The sequence below is a fragment of the Gallinula chloropus genome (genome assembly GCF_964237585.1).
Source record: "Gallinula chloropus genome assembly, chromosome: 30".
Taxonomy (NCBI): Eukaryota; Metazoa; Chordata; class Aves; order Gruiformes; family Rallidae; genus Gallinula; species Gallinula chloropus.
Genome location: NC_140115.1, coordinates 4,564,453 through 4,570,294, shown reverse-complemented (window position 1 = coordinate 4,570,294; position 5,842 = coordinate 4,564,453).

The window sequence follows — 5,842 nt, the reverse complement described above, 5'->3', positions numbered from 1 at the left end:
AATATATAATAGTGGTAAGTTATAATATTGATAGCTTATAATGTTAATAGCATAAGGCACATTAAGTGAATGATAGTCAGAGATAGCTTAGACAGTAGGGTATACTAGGGACAACCACAGAACAGTAGGGGTAGTGCTCAGGGGTTACTTTCTTAAAGCATCTGTCTGTTTTCTACAAAGAGAATGTTAACCCTCTCTAGACGACTCTTGACGAATGCTGTGAGCTTGTTCAGTACGCAGGGTCTGAAAATCAGTGCTATTATGATCATTACAACTGGTCCCAACAAGGTAGATATTAAGGTGGTTAGCCATGGCAAGTAACTAAACCATGATCCCAACCATCCTTGTTGGGCCTCTCTTTCCTTTTTTCTCTGAGCTAACCTTTCTCTCAGTTGAGCCATCGAATCCCTGACTAATCCTGTGTGGTCAGCATAAAAGCAGCATTCCTCTTTCAAGGCAGCACAAAGGCCTCCTTGTTGCATGAACAGGAGGTCTAGTCCTTGTCTGTTCTGCAAGACAACCTCTGAGAGTGAAGAGACAGATTTTCCTAGATGGGTCGTAGATTCCTCGAGTCTTTGCAGATCCTCGTCGATGGCAGTTTGTAGTCGAGCCAGGTCTTGGTGATGGTTCAGCATAGCGGTCGCTCTTGTGGCTGTACCAGCTACTCCCAGGCCGAGCAGTGTTGTTATTGTCAGTGCTGTCAGTATTTCTCTCTTTTGGATCCTGTTGTCTGCATCTCCCCAGTAATGGCTCGTTTCTTCATCCGAATGATATAGGACCCTGGGAATAATCAAAACTTGTACACAAAAGTCAGTTGATGAGTTAAAACGCTTAATGGACACACAGGGGGTTAGACCTGTCTGATGACAGATCCACATCCCTGATGCGGATGGAACTGCCCATTTATAGGTTGTATCGATCACAACCGTTTTTGCACAGACCGCGCTGTTCCAGCTCGCTAAGGTGGCATTACCAAAACATATGCCTTGGCCTTTAACCTGGTCCAAAGTGATTCCTCTCCGTGGTGTATCCCACTTGCACTGAGTCGGGTTATCTTTCGATGAGTAGCTAAAAGGAGTGTTGAGGGCAATACCCTCATAGTAAGGGGGATAAGCATCATAACACAGCCAACATGCATTAGTAAGATTGGGGTTGGATCGATTCAGTGATAGGAAAGTAGCATCTAACACATCTAAGAATGATTTGCCAGCCGAAGGGTGAGAGTCTGTGATCGAATTGTAACCAGCCTTGCTCTGAGTTAGCTAATTCGTGAATGCTGCAAACCGACCCATCAGATAAGCGACATTGCAAGATGCGAGTTGCTACATTCCATTGGCTTCCCTCTACCCCCATAAATGAGGGCAGAGATAAACACAGCTGATAAGGCAGGCATTCTCACTGTGACTTCTTTCTTCCCCCTGGAAAGAAAATAAACAAATTCGCTTCTCGGTGAGAAGAGATAAAAACAGCAAGGTGGGGAAAAGGGGAAAGTGAGCCCTTAATGTTAAAGGCAGCAACAAGGCAATTTCTTATGCAGATAGAATCTTCTGTTCTAAGTGTGGAGATAAACTGTAGTGTCTACCAAAAAAGTTACTGGTATTAACTTAGGTTCTACAAAACAAGTAATCAGTAAATCACCTCAGTGGTTTCCAGTCAGTTTTCTGATATATATATATATATATACACCCTTCGCCCCCCACTCACTTACAAGGGGACGAAGGAGCTAGCCTCCTGGCAGCTTGGGAGACACGGTTAAATACAATAAAAAAGCACTAGGAACAGGATTTTCTACCTTGATTTGTGGATTTTTGGGTTGTCTTAGTACTAACTTTTCCAATTTATCTGTTGGCACCCCATCATGAGTTCTCAGGAAATGCCTTTTTGCCATCCCGTGGTCCACAGACGATTATGTTTGTTTTCTATACCTTCCGTAATTATTTCCCTTTTTCTTCTCTTTCTGATAACAAAATTCCATCTCCTACTGACAGGGACACTCTCAACACATAGTGTGACTCCTGTCCACACAAACAGCTTAAATTTGCCACTTGCTTTGTCTGTCTCCAGCTGCTCTCTTTGCGGAGACACAGAACCACAGATCAGAACTCACACTCGCTTCACAGTCAGACTGCATCTCAGTCAAACACTTAAATCATTCAAACAACACACGGTACCGGGCACAAAGATTTCTTGCATATGCAAAGCATAACAATGGTTACGAAAAGGTTTTTCTCTCTCTCGCAATTACGCTGCAGCTCAGTCACATACCATTCACACCAGAGTTAACTCATTTCACTCACACAAATAGTTCGTCAAATTTAAATCAATTTCCAAAACTCAGTTCCTTTTAGCAATATCTGAAGTCAATACCAATAAATCAATGTCACCAGAAAAGGACTCCCTGTTGGGGAATGGAACCCTGGTCTCCTGTGTGACAGGCAGGAGTTCTCTTGCTTAGCAGCAACTGTTTGTTTACTTCTACCGACTGCCATAGGGGCAGCCGTTCTATACAACTCAAAGGGGCAATACATCCTGAGAGGGTCCAACTTAAGTATCAAATTTCCCCTATTCACTCTCAGGACCTCACACCTTTCTGTTCTCCGAGAATCCTGCTGACTACGCTATTAAAATGTCACGATCCACACCCACATTAACGGCTTTGGCAGAGGTTAAACCCCCTTGCATTCCAACCGACCTCAGATTGCTCTGGGTGGCTGGGGGCGGCTGGACTTAACCCCTGAGTGATATCCAATTAGGTGCTTTATCATGAGGAGGTCTTCACAATTCTCGGGAACAGAATTAAGACTCAAAACTGAGTCAAGGTTTAAGTTACTTTATTTAGCCTGCAACATGCGCACACTAACAATGATACTTACTCATTAGGTTACCTCATACCCCTGTACATATTACTAACTTGTCCCGCTTCATATTAAAATGTGCCCCAAGAAGTGATTTCCATTAACTCCTCCCCATTGTGCCTGCTAATGCTGTTTGGTGGTGGTCGTTGAGGGTCGTGGGGATGAAGTCGGATGGCTCCTCTCCATCACCGCAAGTAACCTTCTGTCTTGCGCAGACTCAGTTACCCCTTGACTCTGATCCAAACTACAAGTTTTGATTTAGCAGGTTTTGTATACCTTCAAGGACAAAGGGGAGCTTGAACTAGTTAAAGTGGAATGCTTTGCCTGCATTCGTGGCCAATTAGAGACAAGCAAGGAATTCATGAACAGATAAGGAGGAGGGGGTACTGGAACTCATCAAAGAAGTCATTTTATTTCCACAGAGCACATAGTCCTTGAGTGTGTATTTTACTTAAGATATGGTGTTAGACCCAAACTTACGTCCCTTTTGATGTTTCTTCTTTATCAGTGAGGCAGAGGCCTTCAAGCGAGACATTGTTTATGTGAGGTCACTGCTATGGCACTTCAAGCTATCCTGTTAGCAAGTCTTCCTTAACCCTTTACAAGCATCGTAATGCAACATTTCAGCAATGTTGAGACATAAGTCCTCTGGTACAGGCATTCGTTGAGGGACACGGTATGTCACACCACCCCGTGGCTCAACATTGCCATCTTATAGATGGTACTCCGTGATAGTAGAGGACAGAGATAAAGTAAGGAGGAAGGAAAAGAAAAGTGTGTGCGCAATAGCTCAATAGCTACAATCAAAACATTCAAACAATTAACAATTTTCAAATTGCATTTGCAATAGTCAGTAAGGACTGTTAACATTAGATAGACATTAATTAACGATTTGAATGTGTCCAATTGCAAAAATCCAAATCACGTCATATTGCTGTCCCTTGTAGTTCAGGGGCTGGAGGAAAACAAACCAATGATACTTTACACGAACTTTTACGAGGCATATCACCCTCTCGATCTTTGGGCTCGGCAGGCTTATCACCATCTGGGGGCTGCAAAGTTTGTGTGGCCGCCCCGATTCCCAATTTTTGGGATGACCGACAAACATTCTTTCGCCTCCCTCCAAGTGTCCTGCTCTTGTATCGCTTTTCGGAGTGCCTGCACGACTCTCCCCCACGATTTCAGAGTTTTCCCACTGCCGGAGGACATAGTTTCCTCGGCTAAAACTTTAGTACATTTAACCCACACCTTAGGATGGAGAATATCAACCGGCTGGTCAATGACCCCGATTTTTCAAAAGTCTCGCAACGGCGAGAGTAAAATCTTTAACCTTACACTCAATATCCCACTGCACACTCAATAGCAATACGACCTTCACAAGGGCTTCCATCCTCCTTGTGGGTCCGAGGGCGTCCCCTCCGCCGGGCTGGTCCTGCCGCCCGGCCGCCGTTCACCTGACGCAGGCGAGTCTCCCGGGTTTCCGGCACCATTTGTTGCCTTTTGGTAAGGCATGGCGACCTGGTTCAGGAACGGCAATGGCGCCACACTCTGGCAGCACGGTCCATTCAGCTCACAGACACCAATGTGGTGGACGGCAAATGGCGTTTATTAGAGAGGGGCGCGGGGCTTTATACCCCAGGGATCAGATGTCACTTCCGTCCGCTTACCTCACCGGCTCCCTACTATTGGTTACCTAAAGAGAGGGGGGGGGTCCTACCTTTCCGTACAGCCCGAAATCTTCCGACTGCCAGGCCCTATCTACCGACAACGTGTCAGTAGTTAAGACCTTTAGCGTTTACTAATGTTTTGCTGACAGTGAATTTCTCACTGCTGTCCAAAGAATCTGTGTGTCTGTCGCTTGAATAAAATCCTCTTCCATTGGAACCTGTCCTGTTAGTGCTCATTGAACGTGACCCACTCCTTGGAGGCAGCCGTGGTCGTTCAAGGAACGGCACTGGGTTGACAGGGTATTTTGTTATTTGTGAATCCCAATCATGATAGCTCAGTGCACGGAACACGACCGGACTTGTAACCACTAATTGGGCACATTGTTACCCCAATGCAACAGTGGTAGAGCTGAGAAATTACATGGGGAAGTATTAGGTATGTTCCCCTGGCTATGAGAGCCCCAGGGCCAGAGGGGCTGCTGGTGGGCTCCATGGGGAGGTTTGAGGCCAGGGATGTCTTTCAGTCCTGGCTCCTTTGGTTTGGGCGCTACTGCTGGACATTTAGAATGGTTTTAATTGAACGATGAACAGTGTCCCCTCCATGTCCCCAGTGTCCTCCAGTGTCTCCAATGTCCCCCAGTGCCCCTCAGTGTCCCCCAAATCCCCCCATGTCCCAGTGTCACCCCCAGGTCCCACCACATCCCCCATGTCCCCAAGTGTCCCCTCATGTCCTCCTTGGCCCCATGGCCCCCATGTCAAAGAATCACAGAATCACAGGATTGGAAGAGACCTTTAAAGATCATCAAGTCCAACCATTCCCATCCTAAGCTAAACCATATCCCTAAGTACCTCATCTACCCTGGTTTTAAACACATCCAGGGAAGGTGACTCAGTGGCCCCGACAACTCTTCCAGGGAAGAACTTTTCCCTCACATCTGATCTGACCCTGCCCTGGCGCAGCTTGAGGCCATTTCCCCGGGGTCTGCCCGGGCGGGACAACCTTCTGTATACTAATGTTGGGCTTCTGGTGTTAATGAGAAGTCCTGAAACCAGACTGGAGGCTGTGGGTCAGCCATGAAGAGGCTATAGAAGTTTGCTCCTTCTATATCTATCGCCACCCTTCAGACAGAATGCTGTAAGCCTGGGGCAACCGTTAATTCTCCAACAGCCCTTAGCCTCAGTCACTGCACCAGACAGGCCTCAAGGCCTAGTCGCGCTCCTGCACCAAGCGGAAGGGGGTGTTGTTTCAAGCCCCAGCATGGGTTCAGGCAAGGACAAAACCTTTGGAGTCATGTTTCCTTTTTGTGGAGATGGGCTTTT